This window comes from Podarcis pityusensis (assembly GCF_964106645.2).
Source record: "Podarcis pityusensis genome assembly, chromosome: 6".
NCBI classification, from domain to species: Eukaryota; Metazoa; Chordata; class Lepidosauria; order Squamata; family Lacertidae; genus Podarcis; species Podarcis pityusensis.
In genome coordinates this window covers 81,197,922-81,223,316 of record NC_138030.1, presented here as the reverse complement: position 1 = coordinate 81,223,316, position 25,395 = coordinate 81,197,922, and the positions used below count along the sequence as shown (strand labels likewise).

Here is a 25,395-nt window from a genome sequence, read left to right as displayed (position 1 = left end):
GGTGACATGATGGAACAAGAGAACACTCAGTGGATCCATACTCTCCCTAATCACAAGGGAAACTAGTGCCTGAACAGGGATCTAGTTGAAAAAAGTGGTGCTAATGATCCACAGAGCCACTGCCAGTCAGTCAGAGGAGACCATACTGACCTGGTATAAGGCCTCTTCCCATGTTCCACTTCTTTGCTTTCAACCTATAGCCCTCATTGTCATGGGACTTCTCATTAACCGCCCTGGGCTCCTTTGAGAGGAATTATGTGCACAACCTGAGTTGGCTGTTCCACTGAGGCTGAGGGGAGAGGGGGGGAAGTCACTATGAACTGTGTGGGGGGGTGGGGTGGGGGGAATATGTAATACGTAAACACTGTTCCTCAGTGGAGGACAGTATGAGTTAGAGTATGTATAGTATGAATTAATAAGGGGAAATCACAGGCTGTTTATGAATTTATTCCTCACCTTTCTACAATGGTACACAAGATGAAATAAGATGAAAAGTACTAGCTAAAAGCAAGACGAAATGAAATCTAAAAACAAAATTGAGCCGACAAGCAAAATCAACAGCAGTTAAAAGTAGACATGCGGCAGTTTTAAAAGCAGATCACACAACAGACGATTGGGAGCCATGGGAATGCAATACCCTAAACTTATGAAACATCTTAGACCACAATGCTGTGGAACAATAGACACTAACAGTGCCATCGAATCTACAACGGCTTCCAGGTAAGCTCCATGGAACTTCCTGGCTCTTACTTCTAAGTAAAGTCATGCAGGATTTGCTGTGCAAGTCATAGCTTTATCAAATCACTGAATGAACACATGAGGAGATATTCAACAAAATAACTGTACTAGTGCAAAGATTAGCACTAGGGCAGCAGGACTTCCTCCCATCCCACCTACATCTTGCACTCCCCCTCCCAATCTGCAGCAGAGGGCAGGGGCAAGCCCCAGAATCGATGGAGGAAGCAAGTGGGAGGAGGAATGGGGAAGACCAGCTCATTGAACAAGGAGAAGTCCTTGCACTGATGGAACCAGGGACTACCTTGAATACAACTCAGGATGTAATAAAGGCTGTTCCGTAATGCAACACCAAATTAACTTTGAATTAAATTTGTAGCCTCCATTTTTGGATTATCTAGATAAATTGTCTCCCTCTGTGCTGGGTTCTCTGCCTTGCAAAAAGGCAGACATATGACACGCAGGATCAAATCTTTGATGTTTTCTTTCTGGCAGTGCAAAATGGAAATGTGGATACGATTTAGCCTATCTTCATGTTGGGGAGCACCATTTGCACATGTGCAAGACAGAAAGACAGAGCCAATCGGAGAATGACAAGAGCAGTCACTAATCCCCCCTTTGCAAATAGCATTTCATGAAGGCTGAAACTGGGGAGAGAGCAGAGGCGCTGAACATGACCAAGTATTTCAGAGTGCTACCTATGTAAGTAACTAGTAGGCCTCTTGACATTAACCTGTCTTCCTAAAACTTCCATCTGTCTCCAACCTACCCATGGAGCTTATAGATGTACCGCAAGCTCTTTCCAAACAAGATTTCCATATAAAATATCTAAGTCCATTTGAGATATAGCCTGCACAATATGAAGTTGCCAGATTGGGAATAAAAGAGTCAGCAACCTATCACTTTTCCACAGGCCCACTCAGAACATCTGTCTGGCTTTCCTCATACATCATTGTTGCCATCATCTTCATGATGTGTTAAGATCAGCAAGAAGCAGCTCTCATGGTAGTTCAACTGCCCTCAGAAGGTTGGGGTGGTGGAGAGCGAAATTCTCTGCGGCAGCACCTAAGTAGTGAGATTGCCTTCCCACAGAGTTGTGTTTGGCATATCCCCTCCACTATACAGCTTTTGGTGAAGATCCCTTTGTCACTTGAGATATGTGTTTTTAAGACCCACCCTATTCTTGTGGCTACAATTTGTTTTAAATATTCTAAATTCTCCTTTAAATTGTAGTGAAGGGAAGGTAAGAAACCAAATAAATCATCTTCATCTGCACATCAAGGAATAATAAGCCACATGAATCATTGTTCCTCAGTTTCCCTGCTCCAAATTGGGTGCATTTCTGAGCATCTCTTAAGAGGAATTGGATATGCTTCCTGAAACGCTTTCAAAAGTCTTCTGAGATGTGTGTGTGTGTGTGCGCGCGCGCACGGAGGGGGGCATAATTGAAGAGGCAAGCAATATCATGAAAGACAGCAACCACACACACATCACGCAAGAGCAATGCTGTAATCCTGGCTCCTAGGCAACCCACCACTAGCAAATCTGGGTTGACGGATTTGTTTTGACTGCAGAACCACACGGACAAATGGAACAGACAGATGGTATGATGCACATTCATGATGCATACCCTTGTATCACAGTCTAGTCCATAGTGTGTGTGTGTTAAAAACAAAAAACAAAACCCAGCCATAAATGGAGCCAGAGCTTAAATCTCAGCAGTCTGAAGGGGCCTTAATTCTCCTTAATCAGGGTGTGGGGGCTCTCTTTTTATTTGAAAGAATTCATAGAGGAAGGATCTGTGCAAAAATGCCGACTCCCCTCTCCTCCTCCAGTAGTTTTCTTTTGTGAAGGTGGAGCCTTTAACAAACTCACCACCAAATAATATATATGAGACGGCTGAAGAAGGCCAATGTTAGCATTCACACCCAGCCTGGATTATGTGTAGACATGGCAAGAAGTGGGGGGGGGGGGGATAAACAGCAACAAAACTTTTACTAGAGATATTCAGCTCAGTCATTGCTTAAGCAACGGACAAGGCACAAATACTGTGGCTGTTTTGTCTCTCCTCACTGCAGGGGAAAGAAAACCCACCCCCTCTTCTTTCCAAACTTCTTTTATCTGGAAGCCTGGTTGACTAAACAGAGAGAAAGCAATTGCTTGTCAGCGAATGTGGTAAGCATTGTTCAACATAAAAGCAGCTATTTATCCTCTAGTGTAGAAACAGCCGGCATACGAAAGGGGCAAACAAATCACCAACTCCCCCCCCCCCCGCTTGAACGAATATGTTTTTTTCTCTTTGTTTCACTTTTTCTGCTTTGTAAAACATTCCTCACGATCTGCTAAAACGTACAAGTACGGAACAGTTAGCGAGACATTGCATCGTGTTCCGCTACCACGCTGAATAGCTAGCTGCTCATTTTGGACAAGGACGATGTGGTGTTATGGCTAAGGGTGGGGGCTGTGAGACAGAACCCCCGCCATCCCATTGGTTCAAATCTCTCCTTGGCCATGAATGCACTAGGAGGGGGCCTTAGGAAAGTCATTATCTAGCCTTAGGTCATTTACAACATGGGAATACAAACTGCTGCAAAACCAGGTTAGCCAACACGAGGCATGTCCATGAATCTGCCTCATCCTCTCTGAATGCTGCATCTGTGGATGGGAGGCAGATGTGCATATTCAAGACCCAACCCTAAAATCTCTCTCTCTGTGCTGCCATGTGCACTAAGTCTGCAACTTTACCTGTGTTGAGCACAGGGGTTGAGTCTGTAGGGGTTGTTGTTTTTTAATTCATGTTTGCTTGAATGTGAATACACCTCACACATTGTTGAACTCTGCTTTATCAGGGTTGCTCTGCAGAGTTGAGGGAACAGGAGTAAAAGCCTACTGCAGACTTTCCTAACTCGATATGGGAACAGTCAGGGACTGAACATGTGGGGTGCCACACATACATGTATTTCCCCCCCTTTATTCATGCTTTTTTGACCCTTAATTTGAAGACCTCTCTTAGTTGGGCAGGAGCTGTCAAGCTATGTTTTTAGGTTTTTACTTGGTTGTTTTTAATTGCTTTCAATGTAAATCCCTTTGGGTCACTGTGAGAAAAGGGACTAATAAATATTGATATGGATAATTCACACACATGCTATACTATACTGTTCCATTCTGTTTTGATTGAAATGGTTTTACTGGTTATTGTTTGGTGGTTGTTTTTATACTACAATGATACATTAAGAGTATTTATAGATTATATATACGGGGAGATTATGATGAAAGGTGGCTCAGAAATCTTATAAACAAGCAAATAAATAACAATAATTGCATGGGGGGGGACACTGGGAGGGGCGCAGCAGAGGCAAAGAGCTTTTGGGGTGGGACAAGCTTTGCCCTACATGTCAGGAATCTGATATAGAAATAGCAGTATATTTTCCATTAATGCTGCAACCCTGAATATACAGTGGTACCTCTGGTTACGAACTTAATTCGTTCCAGAGGTCCGTTCATAACCTGAAGCCATTCTTAACCTGAAGTACCACTTTAGCTAATGGGGCCGGTGGCGGCGGCATGATTTCTGTTCTCATCCTGAGGTAAAGTTCTTAACCCTAGGTACTACTTTCAGGTTGGTGGAGTATGTAATCCAAAGTGTTTGTAACCAGAGGTGTTTGTAACCTGAGGTACCACTGTATTCCCCTTGGAGAAGTCCTGTTGATCTTGATGGAGTTTACTTTAAAATACACAGACTTGGGATTTCGGCTTTATATAATTTCCAGTTTATGAGGCAGGTACAATTTGTATGTAAAAAAATGTTTTTCCTTCAAGTAACCTCAGTGGTCCCCCCTCCCCAAAAAAGGGAAGGCAGATGTTTGTTAACCACCACAGAGACACCCCATAGTGCTACCTAGAAATGCTAAGGGTTGTGCATGGGCACTTTGTATGTAAGCAGCCTGTCACATGCCATTGAAAAGCAGCCCAGTGAACTTTAAGATGGTGACAGCACGGGGGGCCAAGTCTCTGTTTCTCATTGCTTCTTACTGGTTATCTCAGTAGTACTTGGATGGAGTGTGGGGGGGGGGGAATAGTATAGGGTTGCAATCTGTGGCCATACATGGGGAGCAGTGTAGCCAGAGGAACAGATGAGATGAGAAGAAAACAAACCAGGCAGGTCAAAAGATCCTGAAGTTTTTTTAGATAGGCACAAATTGTTTGTTCTTCTCAGTAGTTTTCCGTTCCTGAGCTAGCTGTCCGATGACGCCTAAATCTTTAATTTGCCTGCCTCTAACAGCTGCTTCTGATGACACCACAAAAAGATAAATTATAGTTTTCAGGCCTTCATTTCATTCCTTTCACCTATAATTCTTGAGTTCCAGACTGCCTGTCTGACCACTCAGTGAGGCTTTTTGAAATGAGTAGATCCCTTCCTCCCTTTTGATGGAGTAGGATGGGATGCAGAGGAAGCTTCCTGAATATGCTTTGTATATATGCAGAAAAAGTAGATAGCCTCAGAGACTTTCAATCACACAAACCACAACCTGCTGGGAATATAAAATGGCACAAAGCAGCCTTCTCAAGGCTACAACTATCACCATCCCTGATTGCTGACCATGCCGGCTGCGGGCTAATAGGACCTGTAGCTCAAAACATCTGAAGTGCAACAGGTTGGAGAAGGATGGCTCCTTGTTAGAATAAGCAATGTACCAAAGATACATAGTTCTTGTACCAGGCTACCTTCGGCTGCACAGTGATGTAGTGCTCATGGTTTTGAGATGGCTGAAGAGAGGTTAGATGAAATATGGGTAACTAGAAACTGCAAACACATTGAAGGACATGGTTAACCTGTTTGTTTTCAATCTCTTTTACTAATGCGACATTTATTGCTTTTTATTGTGAGGCTTTTAAATTTTGTTTTGGTGGCTTTTATTCTAAGTTCTTTTGAGGGTGTTTAAAAACAAACAGCTGCTCTTGTATGCCCAAACGATCTCTGCAGCACCAAGGACTGGAAATGCCATTGTAAAAACAAAATCCTGAAATTGCAATATCAAATTCAGCATTAAAAAATCAAGCATGGTGTCTCTAGTGATGAATATTCCTCACCACTCGTGCATTTGGATACAGTTCACAGAAACAACTTACTTGTCCCTTTTTCTAAGAATGTAATGGCAGAAGAGGCCATTGCATTGCATCTTGATGGACTGATAACATGCCTCATCGGCTCCTTGTGAGCAGACACAGAAGATGCTGGACCAACTGCCTTGAGCCAACTTTGTCACTCGTCTGCCTCTTCCAATTCATCTGGGAAAAGAAGGAAAATGTAATTAATACACATCTCTCTGTGTATTAACGGAAGCAGCGTGGATAAAGGAACATCATGAAATAGTTATTTGTTATTTTTATGCTCTACCCTTTATTTTGGAGCACAGGGTGGCTTCACATAATTTATTGTCAAAACAGCCATATACAGTAAGACATAAAACAGAAATATAAATTACTCCACTATAATAAAACACAGCAGAGCAGCAGTATAGTTAACTAAGGGACTACACCCCCAGCACAAAATAATTAAGAACCAAACAACAGTGCAAACAAAAAAGTCTTCAGATTGCATTTAAATATACTGACATTGGGGGCAAACTGAATAGTGTGGTAAACAAGGTAGGTTTGTGTAAATGTAGTTTGATGCAGTGTGTGTGAGAGAGAGGGGGGGAGGGAGATGAGGATGATGAGGATGAAGAGGATGATGATGCTCTGCATGTGACAGACTTAACCGTTCAGGGGTCGCTTTTAAAGAAACTTCATCCCCCCCCCAAAAAAAAAATACCTCAACACTTTTTACAGGCATTCCTGCAGGTCCTGCAACTAAGCCACATTTTGTTGGTTCTGAATTCTGAACATTCTATCATGCTCAAGTTGAGAGAACTCCTGGTGGGGCCATTCAGAACAGAGCAGGCTTGATTCCCAAGGCGTTTGGTAGTTATATATTTTGTGCAGCACTATATTTTGTACATCACTTTAAGATATGTACATGGAAATTAATTCATTAATCACCATCTCACCATAGCAAGGAAGACTGCTAGCAGATGGATGAGAAAATCATTGTAGGGATGCCCAACCCCAGCTTAATTCTTGGGACATCTTACAGCAAGAATAGCCAACGTGGTGCCCTCCAGATGTGACAGGCTGCAACCTCCATCAACTGCTGCCAGTGTTAAAGAGAGGAGCTGAATTTCACAACATCTGGAGGATACCACAGGAGTGCTTTCTTGAACATGCAACCTCTGTATCTGTCTCTTTCCTATGTATGTATTTATTTAGTTTGGATGATTTATATTCTGCTGTATGAACAAACCACAGGGCGATTTACAACCAAGTCAAATTAGATAAAAAGAATCTATAAACTCCATAAATAACACAGCCCTTAAGATACAAAACACAACTCACTAAAGGAGCACTTTACTAAAAACCAACAGCAGCAATGAATTCATTTATCTAAACAAGTCTCTTCTCCTCCAAGTGCTTGCCCGAAAAGATACATCTTATCCAGCCACACAAAACTACAAAGTGATGGGACCAGATGCACCTCAGCAGGGAGAAAGTTCTACATGTGAGGAGCCTCTACTGAAAAGCCTGTTCCCCATGGTTCCAACACTACATTCTTTGTCCTGTATAGGGACTACCCAGTGGACCTGAACTTGAGAGCGCATGCAAGTTGATGTGAAAGAAGGCATCTTTGCAGATATTTGGGTCCTGGACCCAAATATCAGAGCAAGTACCTTGAATTGGACAATCGCAACCAGTATATGTGTATGAGCTCGTCTTCAAGAGCAGCCCCACATACAGCACATTGCAGTAGTCCAGCTTGAAGGTCACAAGAGGATGAGTACCAAAATAGCCATGCTATCCTTATCTAGAAATAGCCAAAGGTTGGCACAGGCACTTCCAGCCTCCAAGGCCACTTGGGCCTCGAGTGATAACAGTGGTTCCAGGAATACCTCTGAACTGCACACCTGCTCCTTCAAGGAACCCCATTAAGAGCTGGTAATATTTATTTATTTATTTATTTATTTATTTATTTATTTATAACAAAAAAATTCTACGCTGCTTGATTGTAAAAGAACCTCAAAAAACAAAACAAAAAACAACAGTAAAACAATAACATTTCACTAAAAAGGAAAAAAAAAACCATAGCTGTAATTTAAAGCATTCAGAAGGTTAAAAATGTAGTAAGATAGTCTGCCTGATATCGATAGGTAGGGAAGTCCAAAGTGCTGGTGATCATCACACCAAATGATCGAGTTCTTACAGATGCATTGCAGGTACTATGTGACACGTGTACAGTGCCAGTTCCACCAACTGAAGCAGTCTAGTTGGCACATTTGGGGTAAGCTGACCCAAATTGTTAAAGGCTTTGTATACTAGCAGTAACACCTTGAGGTCAGCCCAGTAATATAAAGGACTGTTCTCTGTAGAGAGGGCTCCATGGCCACTCTAACAAAGATCAAGCTTTGGCCACCTCATTCCAATGGTTTCCTCAAATGTACCTTTTCTTTATCTGTGAATAATTCCCACTCCTTCCTATGGAAAAAAAATATAAGCATGTAGGGAGTCTGTAGTCAAATAAGACAAAACCTAGCCTTCACAGGGGTGCAACGGGAGTGGAGTGATACTGCCTACACCTCCAGAGGACCTTGCAGCACAGAAACCTGCTTTTTCTCCTTCTCCTTGCATCAGATGTCACAATGATGACTATTTTCCTAGTTGTATGCTATAGCACAATAGCAGATTCAACATTTAATGCATTGTGATGCAAATTGTGATGCAAATAATCTGTCACGCCACAGTCATATTTCACCGTATTATTTTACGTCTTTTTTATTTTAATAATTGCAAAAACAGGTTGTTGGTTTTTTTTAAAAAAAAATCAAAATAAAACTTGGTTTGTCAGGAATACTATATCTACTTACTTACTATTGTAACCTACTCCCCTTTCTTTGAAGTGGTTTTTTCTTTTCTTTTAAGCATTGCTGTTGCTTCTTGGAGGTATGTTAAGCCATGATTTACCATGATACGTAAACCCAGTGTGTACACATATCAGGGTTTGGTTGTTTACTCTTGTAATGGGTCAGTGTGTCTGGCTGTTAACCAGAAGGTTGGTGGTTCGAGCCTACCTAGGGAGCTGCAGTTAGCTTTGGAGTTGAACACCTTTCTCAGCATTGTGGCCAGTAGGAGGACTTTGTAAGCTTTTGCATTCATTTCCCCTTAAAGTCAGCTCATTGTTGCTGGGAGAAAAAGCTTCCAAGCTCCACCCAGCCACATGGGAAGAAGAGAAGGGAGTGAAAATTGTGTGAGCCTGGGAGTCACTGGAGCTCTTTCCTGCTTGTGTATTTCTTGCTTAAACATAGGTCAGCATGATGTGCAGCTGCAGCCAATGCCTCTGCCAAAGAGATTGGCCCATTATGAAATCCACTAGTATGCTCTCATAGAAATAACAGGTGCCTGCAGGAACACACTGGCAAAGCAGCATCTAGCAGGATTGAGTATTCTGTGTCCCCCTGGCCATCAGCTGACATCACCCAGCAAACAGGTGGCTGTGGTTTGGGGGGAAATGACCTCAACTTCAACCACCCCTGGAAAGCCAAGATTGACCATAGCGCTGGATGTTCCTTATCCCTGATATAAAGCCTAGTTTGTAACTCCCGCCTGTACTGTACATAGGTTGTGAGCTTTGCGTGTTTTGATGGGTTGCAAGTTGTATAGGCTAGCATTATGCCAACATTTACAAATCTCCATCTGAGTGACATGAAAGCAGCAGTGGATGTGTGACCTGGAGAGATGAGGACGTATGAAACCCCTGCAACATTTTATACATTACATTTTGAAATCTATGTTTATTTAAGCTACTCAGTAACACAACTTCAAACTGTGAATATAACCAACCTGCAACATTTTACACATTATATTTTCACATTATATTTTCACTTTTATGCTTAAGATGTTCAGAAGTTATAACTAAAAACTGAATGTTATAACGCTGTTTCAACGGATTGTTCTCGTGGTTAATTTTAGCTGTACTGGAGCCACACGTTGAAAAAAATTAAATAGACGTTTTCCTACTGATCCCACCCTTTAAGTCTGCAACTAAAATGCCTCAGTATGGATAAGAACATCAGAGTGGACTTCAGAGTGGACACTTATGGGATTGCACTAAAATAAATATTACTTGACATTAGAACATCAGGAGCAAAATATTCCATGTCATAATCTATATAGAGATTCAAAGAACTTCACTCCAGATGTCAATCAAATTTGCAAATACTTAACAAAAGGGCCTCCTTTCAAAACCAAAGCTAGTAGTATGTTCAACACACTTACACCATTGACTTTTTAAAATTATGCTATTTTTAAAAAGTAACTGTTCATACCAAACATTATTCAATACGCCATTTTTACCAAGTCTATTCTGTTGGATCAAGATATGATCCAAGATAGGAACTTGGGCTTCACAATGTTAATGCATGACCTTAATTAGTTTACAAGATTATACATACATACATACGTCTATGTGAACACTGCCTATAAACCAGTGTTTGTGTGTGTGCATGTGATTTTCTTAATCTGCAACAAAATCTGAGTTTGTGATATGACTTGTATACAAAACCTACAGTTCTAAAATCACATTGGTTTCAGTGGAACACTTCCCTGTGTGTTTTGAACCATGGCCTTAATCTGCAGCACGGTAACATAGCATGAAAGCCCAGTGGAACTTTTTCTGGGTAGCACTCCAGCTTTTTTCTGAATTTCCATATTCCATACATATTTATATATACAATGGTTACAGTCATCAAGGCCGCAATGCCTTCCATTTACACTGTGTAAGGAAGATTTTGGGCATCACATGACAGGACAGAGGCTGAAACAAAGATGTGTTCTTCCAAGCCCAGATTCCCAGCATGTTCGCACTTCTGTCTCAGCGATGTCTACACTTGCTTGGTCATGTACATGGGGGGGGGGGGGGAGGCAGGATCCCGAAAGACGTCCTTTACAGGGAGCTGGCCTCAGGCACCAGGCTTGTTGGCAGACCAACTCTGTGTTAAAAAGATGTCTGTAAATGTGACATGAAGGCTGAAAGCATTAACCCTTCTATGTAGAATCCTTTGCATACGACCGCAGTGCCTGCAGACAGGCAGTCAGGTCGTGTATCCACAGCAATGACCAGAGGAGAGATGTCTACTGGGAGGAGCATAGAAAGAAGAAACGCCATGGTGCATCTGCACCAGCCAAACCAGACTCCTTCATCTGCCCCAGCTGTAATAAAACATGTCTCTCCCGTTTTGTCTCTGCAGCCCCAGCAGGTGCTATAACTGTAACAGTTTTGACTTTACCCCTAATGATGCACTCTTCCATTGTCTCTCAAGACAGATGGGTGCCAACAACAGTCTTCAAAACTGAGCAACTAAAACCTCTTGTCATGAAAGGTGCATTTAAATTTCTGATATGAAGCAACCCGGCAAATGTAATCTTACAATAAAAAACAGCAGTTGCTTTGACTCATGATGAGGAAGACATACAATAAATACAAATATTTTGAAATTTATGAACACCCCAGTCCCAAGAAATTTTGTGGGTCTTAATTGAAACTTGGAATTCTTATATTTTGTTCAAGCAGAATTACCCGGATTTCACTGTTGTTGTTAATATAAGAAAAACAGATACAGATTTATATTACGGAAAGGAAAATGAGAAAATTAACAAAAGGGAGAAAAATATTTATACATTAGAAACTAGTTCTTGCAAAACATTGCAAATAAAGTCATTTTCCCCCTACCAAATGCATTATGCTGTCCATAGTGAAATAAATAATTAGTTAAATTTGATAAAATAGCAATATTTCAAAATTTGATGTGCCTTTTTGAAAATGGAGGGTCAGCCATCTTTCTTTCAACTAGTTGTGATACACGTCTTGGTGGCAGTAAGTAGATTAACAGTCAGTAGGTCAAAAGCTTTTAAAAAGAACTTGCAGGTCAGTCTCACTGACAAAATCCTTTAAACAGACGACTCCTGTAACTAGCTATGGAAAACCTGTGGCTGCCCAAATTTTGTAGGACTGCAACGCCCCCTACCCTAACAACTGGCCATGCTGATTGGAGCAGCAACAACATTTGAGTAGGAAAACACATGGAGGCCCCTGATTACTGTCTCATGAAGCATATAGTCTGGGAACTATATGCCAAAAACAACAACAACCACACTAAGCTAAAATTGGTGGGCATCTAAGTAGAAATAGTGGTGCAAAGGAAGAACTGGTTATCTAAGGGCAAGGGCTATGGCTAGGGGGACTGGGAAGGAAGAAGATGTGGTAAACCTCTAGGGCTTTTCGGCCAGATATTTATGAAATTTATGGCCATCCTCAGATTTGCCTTATTTGTATAACAAGTACCACTCTTCATCTTTTGATATTCCATTATGGAAAATCTGTAGTATCATACAGGAAGTGTTTTATGACATCGACATCTTCATTCTCTCCCCCCCCCCCCAGTCCCCACTGCCTCATCTCTGTTCTCTGTGATCTTCCTTTCCAGCCCTGCTTTGCCATCTTAACTGCAGAAACCACCACGAGTTCTAAGAGCCTAACAGTGCAATCTTAAGCATGTCTACTTAGAAGTAAATCTCACTGAGATCAATGTGATTTACCTAAGACTGTGTGTACAGGATTGCTGCCTCCACCTCTGCTTTATAAAGGAATCATTTGAGTTCTGGAAATATATGCAAAATTATTTTATCTGCATAATTCATATATTGAGTTTCCTTGTTGCAGTGCTTGAAAAATATTTATTTGGCGAAGATCATGAACAGCCTGAAGTAAAAGGTTAGAGTGTGCTCTATAAAACTCAGAATTTTCTATTCAGCCTTTCTTCATGGAAGCTATCATGCTTGTAAAGTGTCCCTCTTTGCAGCTATTTTGTTGAGCGTAGTATATACAATTCTCATCTTCCTAAGAATGCTTTCCCCTGCATTTTGCCTCTGAAGCCTTGGACATCTTGCCAGCTCTGTATTCTTCTTGCTGGTGTTTTACACATGAAGTCTATTTTCCTCGAGCAAATGGGATCTTTGTGCCTTTGTCTCCTTCGCTAGCTTTCAGGCATGTTTTGGCAGAAGCTTTGACTGTCGAGGCACTGGAAAGGCAGGGAGGCGGAGGGACCGTGCAGTCATTTGTCAGCTTTTCCCGCATCTGTAATTTTTTGTCCACTCAGCACTATTAGAGGGGCTTAGAAAAGGGGAACTCTCATAGCTGGAGAGAGTCAAAAGCTTTTAAAAAGAACTGCCAGACAGTAATAGTCAAAGTGGGGAGGGGAGTGGGCTGGATTTAGGAGAAAATCCACTAAACGAACTGCAAGCTATAGGATAAGTATTCACACAGTTCTTTGAATTCAGACAAATGCGTGCTATATCTGCAGACTGCAGTGGACAAAGTTGCTGTAACCTTTTTTCACAAATATTGTTCGGAATCTTAGATTCCCATATCTTCTCCACAGAAAGGACAGCTCTTCGGGGCATTAGAGCAAATCTGCCCTTTTCTTTTTACTCAAATTATCTTCACCTACCATCCAGGAATCTTTAGGAAAGCATGGGTGACTTTAGAATGGTCACAGGAAAGCAAAGAATGCTCAGAACACAGTTCCTTCCTTTCTACATGGGGATCTATTCCAATATTTTATGAACTAGTAATGCTGATCTTTTACAATTTCTGTAGGTTGTTCAGTTCTGAGCTCCTGCTGTGAGCCGTTAATTAATCAGTCTGACAAACTGAGGAAGTATCCAACTATGTAAGAAATTATTGCTCCAGTGACTAATAAGGAGGGTAGGAGTTGCGGTGATATATTTTTTTGGCAAGAAATAATGAGGCTTTACATTGTTTGCACTAAAACACATTGTTATCTCAATCTCTGGTTTAGCAGAAACATGAAAGGGCTCATCAATATTTCCCTTGAAAAGTCTAGACAGGAGTTAAAAGAGCTACTTCTCTAGCCTGAAAGGATCCTGTTCCCAATAATTAATAACAGGAAGCAAGTAAACAAGGTTTTAGTGACAAATGAAATGACAACAGTAACATGTGTCGAGTAATGTTAGATCCCAGTTGAGCAGTGCAGCTTAGTGTTAAGTGTATAGGAGCAGATTATGCTGTAGACATATTAAAATTCTGCCCGAGCCTAATGGAGGTACGCGATAGCAGAAGACTTTGGGTTCAATGATAAAGATAATGCATGTTAATTACAGCATGAGATTCTTGACCTTTCAAAACTCTTAAACTGTTATAATCCAAGCACACTTCCTCCTTTGTAATTATTTAAAATACTGTGTCTTGCAAGGGAGTCTTTCATGTTTATTTAAAAGCAACCAGAAGGCATTCCTGACATTTCCTGGAACAAAAAATGTATATGTTGGAAGATAAGGAACAACAGGAACACACACACACACACACACACACACACACACACACACACACATATAGTTATTAAAATCAAACTACAAAAACCTAGCGGTGCTTGAGGAATTATATCTCTGTGAGCAGACCTGATCCATACCACCAGAACTAATGTGCAGCTTGGAATGCAACTGGACAGTTTAGATGTACCCAAAATGCATTAAGATTAATATTTTAGCACAAAGTTAGTTTAGAATAGAATGCACATGAAATAGTTATTTAAATATGATTTTGATTTTCTAAAAAACAGATTAATGTGGAAACAGGAATGAATGGACACATGAATACATGTGAAATGTTGCATGGACCTGGGATAGCTCAGTCGGTAGAGCGTGAGACTCAATGTCAGGATCATGGGTTCGAGCCCCAGGTTGGGCAAAACATTCCTGCATTGCAGGGGGTTGGACTAGATGACCCTCCTGATCCCTCCTGATCCCTTCCAACCCTGCAATTCTATGATTCATCCAGTCCTAGCATATGGTGACTTTTCAATCAACCTTCAGGGTCTGTCTAGTGACCCGCATCACTCTAGTTCCTTAATACCAAGTCACAAGTATCAGATTCTGCATTAAATCTGTTCTTGTACTGAATTACCGCAAAGCAGGCTATAGGTGGGGCTGCATGTTTGTGGGTTCCTCATTTGTGAAATGCTCTTCTTGGGGAAACTTGCCTAGTGCCTTCATTGCATATCCTAGCGGCAGGCAAAAACATTCTATTCACGCAGGCTACTGGCTAATTAAACAGCCTATGGCCTTTTAAACTAGGTTGTGGGAGTATTATTTCATTTGATATTATGTTATGCATTTTTGTGTTTTTATACTGTAAACCACCTTGTGATCCTCATATGAAATGTGGTGCATTCATTAAATGAATGAATGAATGAAGTTTGAAAGCTCCCACATTTTTTAAAAAACAAACAAATCCTGCACCATAAAACTTGCATGCAAAGATGATAGCGTAGAACCCTGATAACTGATACGATTTTAATTCTCTCTAGAGAAGTGTTTTTATTATTTGGAGGAGAACAGAGCATTCAATAATTTCACCTGTCTGCAGTCTTTAGTAGTACAGACCAGAAACCGTTTTACCACACACACTAGTTTTTGTTTGAAGTAATTTTAAGTACAAGTGACCAGGCAGGTGATTCACAACGGTTTCCTTCCACTGCCTGCTCAGAAATTGTGGTGTCTGCATTTTACCTTGGGGGGGGGGGGGAGAGAAGGAAAATGAGCTTGAAGTGCACTCTTCTGATCTAAATGACACAAAGATAAATATGGAGGAACAATGTTTATTTCATTGCTGAAGAGTTCCCTCAGTAGAGTTCCCTTGGCTTGCGATAAGTGAGTTCAGAACTGGGGCCCTAATTATTTTCTTTCCTGCTTGCAGAAAGGCTGGTATTTATGGAAATTGAAAGTCAAATGTATGAAGGCAAGCCACGGAAAAAAAAATAGTTTGATATTAGTTGGTTGCATAGGGCTTGGCTTACTGAATTATGGCTCCATCTGCTCCCATGCCTCCTATACAAATTACACTGTGTGCCACACACGGCATGTTGTTTTGGCAGTGACCTTGAAAAACAGAACAGCAGGGATGAGGTTTTTCTGTTGATTATCAAGTGTACAAAGTTGTAAATGCGTAGATCTTTACAGGCTTGGACATTTAATATATAGTTGCTAAATTATATGTCTGTTCTCCCACCTCTCTATACAAGAAACAGATAAGAGTTAACTCTGAGAAGACAGGTAAAAATATACCTATGGTACATTCCTACTCAACCTCTCCCCCCCCCCCCCAAACGCTTTTGTACATGGGAGATTAACAGCTACACTGTACATGGGTATTGAGATGAATGCTAAGTAAGAACCTCTCTGTAAGGCGGGCTGGAATGAACTTGACTGATTTGAAAATATATATACCTGAGTATAGCATGAAATTGTATGTCTGTGCAGGGGGAGGTGCTAATATAATCTACCCTAATTTAAGCAAATAACAAAAAGTGCTAAGTTAAAGTTTTTGCTGCAAAATACAGGCAATTGGGGGGGGGGTTGTCCTAGTTGCTTTTTGAATGTTTCACTAATAACTTATGAAAAGTGATATCTTGTTAAGCAATTTGCTCCACTTCAATCAACCATGTAACGTCTCCAATCCATTCAATGGGGCCATCTGCCTTTGGCTGACACTGAAAAACCCTTGCGGCTGCTCATGATTTGCATTTGGGAGAGCAATAGTTGAACCACTTTCTCCCATTTTGTTGTCTGATCACATGCAACATTTAGAGACTCTGCACCTGAGGGGGTCCCGAAACAAAATGATGGGCCCCTAGTGGACCATTGTGAGATTAGCTGGCTGAAGTGGCTACATATCAAGCAGCACCAGGTAGCTGGTGTTAAACCCCTTTTCATTCCATACCACGCTCCAGAACGACATGAGCTTGTAAGAAATGAAAGAGGTGGTAGAAGTCGACTTCAGTATCACTCCCCAAGTGTGGAGCACCAACACAAACAAGGATTTCCAACAGCAAGTTCGAACTTATCTCCCTTTGCATGGATTGCCATTGCCAATAAGAGCTTTCTGGCAGCAGCCCACGCGCAGGCTGAGCACCTGTTCAAACCCTCCCAACTTGTGACACGCAAGGCAATGGAATAACTGATGGATGCAACATTAAAGACTTCAAGAACACTGTTGAATTGGAAGTTGGAGCACTGTGAATGATTACATGTATTTATTAAGAATTCAAGGAGGATAACGATGCTAGTCTCGTGCTGCCAAAGAAACAACGAGTTCTATAGTAACGTAGAGCCAAACAAATGGATTGCAGCATGTGCTCTTGTACACAACACCCCACAACACGAGTTTGATGAAGCAGAATGTTGTTGACACAGCATGCCTCTGCACGATCACTACTTTGATCGTGCAGTTCAAGCACACGCCAGAACTTTGTGCAGTTAAAAGTGAACTTGAGAGCTCTGTTGCCTTCAAAACTCATCATCATCATAACCATCCCACAAACAAATCAGAACAAATGCACAACAAAGAGCAAATACAATCTAACTTTTGTGTAAGCTTTCTGCAAGCAAATCAGGAAGAATGCTCAATAAACAACACCTCAGGAGGGGTCCCAAAGCTCACACCACAATAAATTTGTTGGGCATTGAGGTGCCGCTGGCTTGCCCATGAAGTGGGGTGAAGCAGCCATCTTGGGTGGCAGAAGCCCCCAAACTGTTGCCCCCATGAGTGCCCCACCCACCCACTTCCAATTTTCATCAAGATCTCACGAAAATCTTCTGAAATCTTGCCAGAACTGACCACCGCCACTTAATACCACCAGCAAAGGATGCTTCGGAGGGGGATGGCAGAGCAGGGTGGCACTTTCTGATTTTCCTCAAGAAGCGAAATGGGATGCACCACCCCTGCCTAGGACTTCACTATTGCTGGATCAGTTCTATTGCTTGCATTTCACAGCTCCAAATACAGGATAGACCCAAATAAACATAGAGCTTGCTCATAGAGAGTGCTTAGTTTGAAAGCATTTAATAGGGCCCTGCTTACTTTTTCCACCTTTTCTTATAATAGGAGCAAGAGAACACAAAGGAGGTCTTTGATTTTACTATTATGGCAGCTACCCTTTGGAACTCACTGCCAATGGAAGTTTGATTGGCTCTCCTACTTCACTGCCAGAAAAAAAACATGTTTATTCTATCTGGCATCCACTGGCTCCTTCTTGAAATTATCTGCATAGCTTTCTGCTTTCTATTGTGGTTTTAATGTTCTAATTTAACCCTCTTTTTTTAAAAAAAAGTATGTCACTATGAGTGATTGCCTAATCTTAAAAATGCAACTCAGACATTCTATAAATAGACAGACAAATACTACACGTAACATTCTCTCATATGCAAGGGAAGCCAGAGTTTCTGTCATCTCTCTTCAGGAATGTTACTTTAGCCGCATGCAACCCCATAAATTGTAAGCACATCCATCCCCTCCCCAAAGAATCCCAGGAACTACATGCTATAGTTCCTAGCACCCTTAACGAACAACAGTTCCCAGGTTGGTTGGGGATGTGCTTTAAATGCATGGCATGTACACAGCCTCTTTGTGGAAGTCACATTTCCATTGACATAACCTAGAGGGAAGCAACCTGAACCAACTGTCACCAAGGGGATGAATTTTCAGCTACCTGTGACCAGTCACAGCTGGTGTGGTGGGGCAGAGCTATGGAGAAAGCGTCCATGCTGGGAGAGCATGCTGTATTCCTTACACAATTTAGAACTCTCAACAACCATGGGGAGCCTGCAAGAGGAAAGCAGGCTCGCCTCTGAAGAAATTACACCTTGAATTCATGCGAGCGGTGGTGAGGGAAGGAGTCATGGAGCCAAATTATGGGAATGCAAACCATGCACCTACCTTCCCCCTCATGCAGTTCTAATGTCTTGGGGAGTGGGGGGTGTGGGAAGAAGATAGATTTAAACAAAAAGGATTTGTGTGCTTAGTCTTTGATGCCAGTAAAATCAAATCAAGTACTACTAGAGTTCAAAAGGCTTAGTGATTAGTGAATGCTTTTTAAACTACAACTACTACCACCACTAACTGTTGTTGTTGCTGATGCAATTTCAATTTATCATCACCAAACTGTACTTGCACTCTTCTATCGGTTTTGCTTTATGCAAATGCTTCAAGGGCTGTGATTTCAGGAATGCAAAGGGGTGATTTCTTTTCTTTCTTTTTTAACTCCGCTTTTGTTATGGCCAAGGGCCAATGTAAATAAATTTTACTACATTTGTTCTGCAGCTGCATGAGGCTTAAATCACTGCTCAGCCACAAATGGAAGCTGGACTCAGATGAGGTAGGGTCTTTTCTATTCTTTTCTTTTGCTCCTGACAGTGAGGTGTCCCTGCCACCTCCCCGCTATGGTTACCACACGTATGTGTCAAGGTTGCTGGAATGGCGCAGCATGACTTTCCTGGTTGCGCTCCTCCTTCGCCTCCACGAATACACAGGAGGAGGAGGAGGAAAACTCAAGGCACACAGACCCACTGCTGGGCAACAGCTCAGGAGAGGAAGGTCAATCACCCCTCCCCAAAGAGGCCCTCCAAAAAAGCTAGCTGCTGACCACAGCTATCTGAAAACCAAGGGGATAATTCAAACTCAAGATCTACCAGCATGAGAAAGTTAGGATCTAGTAGATCTCTGGTTCAATCAGGACTATGCTAGTGTAAGTTCCCTGTTCAGCTAGAGATATGCTGTAAGGCTAGTATTAAGTCCCCCAAAAGGGGCATGAGAGGGGCATGACTGAGCAGGAGGGAACTTACACTGTGTTCTAACTCCATTCAGCTCACTCATGTAACCTGGCAACCTGGCAGAACTTGCACTGCCAACAAAAGTGGTGCAAGTCAAACACTATTTTAAAATTCTAGTCTTCTTTCTGCCTGGTTTGGGCTGGTTCAGGCAGCAATAGGCTTGCTCTGGAACAGGGTCTGGATCTGGTGTGCTTTGCACTAGCTTAACTTAAACTGCTTGAAAATCATGCTGTTTTCCTATAGTTAGGGTTGCTGCTTAAGAGAATTTGTTCTGGATTATATAGCTCCTCCTGGTTTTCTTAGCAGGGAGGGCAAGGAACTACACAGAGGAACGAAACCTCATTCAGCTGCCACACTGGAAATTCTGCTCTGCTCCAGTGTTGCTTGACCTGCTGCCCACATGTTCTGTAGCTTATTTCCACAGCCATGAAGGCAAATGTCTTGTTTGCATAGGACAGCCACTACAGGGATGCATGCCCACTTTAAATGACTCCACCAGCAGACTGTTCTCTTGTGGAAAAGTATTCTTGCACACTGCATGACTTGCACCACACCCAGGTAAAAATCAGGTGCTAGCACTCATACCTTGATAGAAGTGCTGTGGGTGCAAGCATACTATAGCTGCCAGGGTAAGAGGTGACAGTACTCTGTACCATTGATTACCACCACACACAAAAAGCACTCATGCTTCTCTTTCCCAGGATTGGTGGTGATGGTGTGGCAAAGATCACCTGCTGCATATTGGGAGGTGCTGCAACAACAGGTCATAAAAACTGTCATATGGTATGATGTCAGACCCTCCAAGTGTCCCTGTTTTCCAAGGACAGTCTCGGATTTAAAGAAGCCATCCTAGTTTCTGGTTTGAGCCCAGATTGTCCTGCTTTTCCTTAGGACATCCCTATTTTCACTGGAGAAATTCTTGAGGGTATGGGGTTATGCAAACCCCAAGCCAAGGAGATAAGTAACTGTTCAACCTTTAGAAGACATCTGAAGGCAGCCCTGTATAGGGAAGTTTTTTTAAGGTTTAATGTTTTATTATGTTTTTATATATGTTGGAAGCTGCCCAGAGTGGCTGGGGAAGCCCAGTCAGATGGGCAGAATATAATAATAATAATAATAATAATAATAATGGAATAGGACATCCCTATTTTCATTGCAGAAATATTGGAGGGTTCATGAAAGATGGTTTCCATTACTATAAAATGTAAACTTACCCTAAAATATAAAATATTTTTATATACACAGATACACTATAAAAGTAATAAATATTATGTTTACCAGAAGTAAAACAACAATTCCTCATACCGGTGTAACAGAAACAGCAAAACTGATAAACAAGCTCAAGACTACAAGGAAGATGTTGATTCTTCCTTGTATGTATGCATGCCTTAATAATATATCTGCACAAGATGCATTATAAGGTTGCGCCAGGGCGGGGTATTAAATCTACTTTTAGGGTCAGATGTAAACAACCTCCTGAGTCCCTCACCCCCAGTGACAAACTAGGTGCTGGGTATAATGTGGAAGACTGAGAATCTAAATCAGAAAAAAAAAGGTTCCAGAAGAATGGGGAAGTGGAATTAAACGTATCCATAAACCTCTCAGTCACAAAGAAGACTAAAGGACGGGTGAGCAGAGAGGGTCTAATGAGGAAATGCATTGCCCTTGCCTGCAAGTAATTTAATAACTGCTAACCTCTATCTTTAAAGACTTGGTGAGCGTTTATTGACCCATCTGGGATCTATGAATAGAGGTCAGTGAAGGAGGACCAGAAGTTTTGTCAGCATCATCGCTAGGTCTTCCTTATACATTCCTGTACAAGTAGTCAATTCTTTTATAAAGCGTATACAGTTGTGCTCAGGCGAACTGAGCAGACGAGACCAGTAGTGGGTCCAACGATTGAGAAGGCAGTTTCTGCACGTGCTGTGGAGGGAAGTGAGGGGCAGATGGGGCTCCTCAACCTGGGAAGGTAGCCCATCTAGGAGAAGGAAAACTCTGATCCTAAACCTCCACTACCTTGTGGGATATCTTCAGGAGAAGAAAGGATTAAAGAGTAAACTCTACACAAATCCAGAGTGGAGTCCCTAAGATGGTTGGCTGGTGCTTTCTACACCTCCTTCCAGCAACACTTGCAGTTGGTGCCACACTTACTTCCCTGCTTTCCTTTGAACCACATTTGCAAGACTGAGACAAGGGTCTTGTTGTCTGGGCAGCCCAAAACCTCCATACACAATGCCTAGGCTTGTGCCCCAGGCACGTCACCTCAGTTTGACTTCTCCCTTGGACAGACAGATGCCAACAACAACAAACATCGCATAACTGAAGGAGGCAGAATTGGCTCCAGGTCTTGATAACTAACAAGACGCGGGTGGCGCTATGTTCTATCCACAGAGCCTAGGGCTTGCTGATCAGAAGGTTGGCGGTTTAAATCCCCACAATGGGGTGAGCTCCCATTGCTTGGTCCCTGCTCCTGCCAACCTAGCAGTTCGAAAGGACGTCAGAGTGCAAGTAGATAAATAGGCACCGCTCCGGTGGGAACGTAAATGGTGTTTCCGTGCGCTGCTCTGGTTCACCAGAAGCGGCTTAGTCATGCTTGCCACATGACCCAGAAGCTGTACGCCGGCTCCCTCGGCCCGGCCAGTAAAGCGAGATGAGCACTGCAACCCCAGAGTCATCCGTGACTGGACCTAATGGTCAGGGGTCCCTTTACCTTTACCTTGTTAACTAAAAGTGAGGGTGCTGGATTATTTACCAAATTTATGTGATCCCTTTCACAGAACTGCACTTCTCAGATCTCCTTAGGAAAAGAGAAAGGTTATGAAACCAGTTGTAAAGATGGAACGATAAGTAACAAATTTTTTATGGTTTCGCTTTTCACCCCTCCTGCAGACACACAAATACCACCACCCCAAATCTGGTCTGAACATTTCAGCCCAGTACTATTTGGAAAAGTGTGTTCCTGTCCCCATATATAAGGTTTTAACTCATCCAAGGCCCAAATCATAGCAAGGCATTCCATTTGTGCCACTGAAAGTACTTATTTCCCCACTGATAACTTCCCAGTAAAGTACACTATGGGGTGCTTTACTGCTTGCCTATCTTACAGTAGGGAATCTAGCCGGCGCCTCCAGGCTATGCTGTCTTGCTGTCCTTCCCTCAGCTCGTTCTGCTCTCTCAGCATCTAAGGCTTTTTTTATTATCTTCTTATTGCAATACAGTAGTACCTCGGGTTAAGAACTTAATTTGTTCTGGAGGTCCGTTCTTAACCTGAAACTGTTCTTAAGCTGAAGCACCAGTTTAGCTAATGGGGCCTCCCGCTTGCTGCCGTACCACCGCTGCGCAATTTCTGTTCTCATCCTGAAGCATAGTTCTTAACCCAAGGTACTATTTCTGGGTTAGCGGAGTCTTTAACCTGAAGCGTCTGTAACCTGAAGCATTTGTAACCTGAGGTACCACTGTACCTACCTCAGTCCTTTAACAATGAGGCCTTCCCACAAGAAGTCCTAAGCTATGTTGTGTCCAATAAGCTCTACCTTAGGCACGTCTAACTTCCAGCGACTGCGATCTAATCCCAGTATTTAAAAAACTAGCAGTGATCTACTCATTGACATTGCCAAGAGTTGTCAAGCTTTTTGGGGGAGGGCAGTGACCAACGTTCTTGAGCTTGTCTACTCAAGTGTTACTACCATTCAAGTGTTCTTTACTGTACTTGAAAGAAAATATGTCTCTCTTCTAACAGTCTCTACAACTTCAGCAGGCACTGTAACATCCCAACAGTTTGACTTCATCCCCCAAAGGCGCACTCCTCTATTGTCTCCTGAGAAAGAAGCCTGGATAGCTGGATAGTTGGTTAGACTGTGATGCTGATAACACCAAGCTTGCAGGTTCGATTCCCATATGGGGCAGCTGCTTATTCCTGCATTGCAGGGGGTTGGATTAGCGTACCCTTGGGGTCCCTTCCAACTATACATTTCTATGATTCTGTGATTCTAGCCCACCCCCTGCAACCACCCATTGAAGGCCATTTTGTTGAAATAAATAGACTAGAACGTTGGCTATGATAACAGAAGAAAAGCAAAAAATACTTTCACTGAAAAATTCTGTTGAAATCTAGCAGTTTTTAGTCTTTGTTAAAAGAGCTCAGGGTAATTGATAATTAACGTGTGTGTGTGTGTGTGTGTGTGTGTGAATTGTCTTTCTGTCCATTTGTTCTCTACACATTCAGATGCCTCTTGAGATATCATTGTCAAATGTGGTGTAAGTGTTCCTGGGGTGGGGGTCTTGGTTGATATTTGGGTGCCAAGTGCCATTTTTAATCATGATGACAGGCCCAAATGTGAATTTGGCATGACTTCTCCCAATTTTTGGTGTGATGGGCCCAAACTCACAAATTACAATTTTTGTTTAAAAAACTTTTTTTTGTTGTTCTATTAAAAAAAATTAAAAAGTACCAGGCAGCCCCTGGCACTCCCTGCTAGTCAAGTTATATTGTGGCACAAGGTGTAAAATATACATAAAGGTAGCATAGTAAACAGAAACTGTATGCCCCTCTCCATGAAATTTCAATTATTATCCTCAAAGATTGAGTAATTAAACCAAGCAAATTGTGTTTGTGTTAAATTGGTTTAATGGATGGTGACATTTATGCAGCAATAAAGGAACACATTAAAATGGCCTTTATTGTTAATAGATTTCTTAGATGTGTTTTTACAGCTTGAAAATGAGTCATTCATAAACTGAGCATCTTGCACACTTGTCCAGGACAGTGAGCACAAAGGCATTTATGTGTTAATAAACAGAGCAGCCAAATACTGTGTTATGTAAAATACCTCCTGACAGTAAAACTTCAAAAAATGCTTTGATGCTGGGAAATCTCAGGCTATTATTTATCTCCAAAGCTGGAAATCAATTTGCTTCTAAAAATTATCTTCAAAGAGAATTTGATCACCAATATACACTGGATATTTGCTAAATTCTCATATTTTATATTAGCCATTGGTGTCTAGACATCTGATAATTTATTTTTATATATGATTTCAATTTTCCAGATTTTACAATTGATGTTTGGCTTTTTTTTTAAAAAAAATGTATATCATTTAGCCATTTTTGTTGAGGAACAGATTCAAATTCTAATTGCTGCAGAATAGGATACATAAACTTGTCTATGCTACTTTGTGAGTTATTCTCTGACCTGCAACATGTGATCCTTTTAACTGGGAATGGTTGGGAACTGAGCATGGGTCCTCTGAGAGCAGAGTCCAAAATAACATGTACACAAATTTAGGATTAGGTGTGGACATCTTAGCTGAAAATATGCATTGTTTTATGCATTTTGAGCTGAGAACTGCATCGCAAAATTTAGAAAACTGCATAACCCAAAAGTTAAGTACATCCTAATCCATGTATTGGTTCAGCAAGTGTGAACTGGGCCAATTTGCTTCTGCGTAAGCTGAACAAATTCCTTGAACATCCTCATTCATACCATGGTATGAAAAGAAATGTGAGAATCAGACCTAACACTGTGTGGTAGATCACCATAACTCACTTTGCTAACAGATAGGCTGAAGCTGAGAAACAGTGACCTTACCCAGAATTCTCAGTTGCCACCAATAGCACCTTCTCTCACACAGCAAATAGCTGCTTTGAGAAGAAATTACTTTTGTCAGGATCGCAGCATGGGGAAAAGGCTAACACCGCTCCTCATGTGTCATCATCCATATCAACCTTCTCCCCAATAATTAAAACAAATAAAGGCTCAAATATATGTCTTAAATGTAATCACATAATTAACATAACATGCATCTTGGCCCACCAACTGAAGCCACACTTTCCATGCAATAGACCACATTGCCTCTTAGCTTCAGTTGCTGTGTCTCTGAGCTTCCA

General features: G+C 41.8%; 1 long non-coding RNA gene across 1 annotated transcript in view; it reads right to left on the bottom strand.

Annotated features, from left to right (window-relative positions):
• The window catches only part of LOC308479836, a 99,432-nt gene that overhangs the window by 43,200 nt on the left and 30,837 nt on the right, over positions 1-25,395 (bottom strand). Inside the window, exon 2 of the long non-coding RNA XR_013987840.1 lies at positions 5,866-6,024. This is a non-coding gene — a long non-coding RNA (uncharacterized lncRNA). The remainder of the gene's footprint in view (positions 1-5,865; positions 6,025-25,395) is intronic.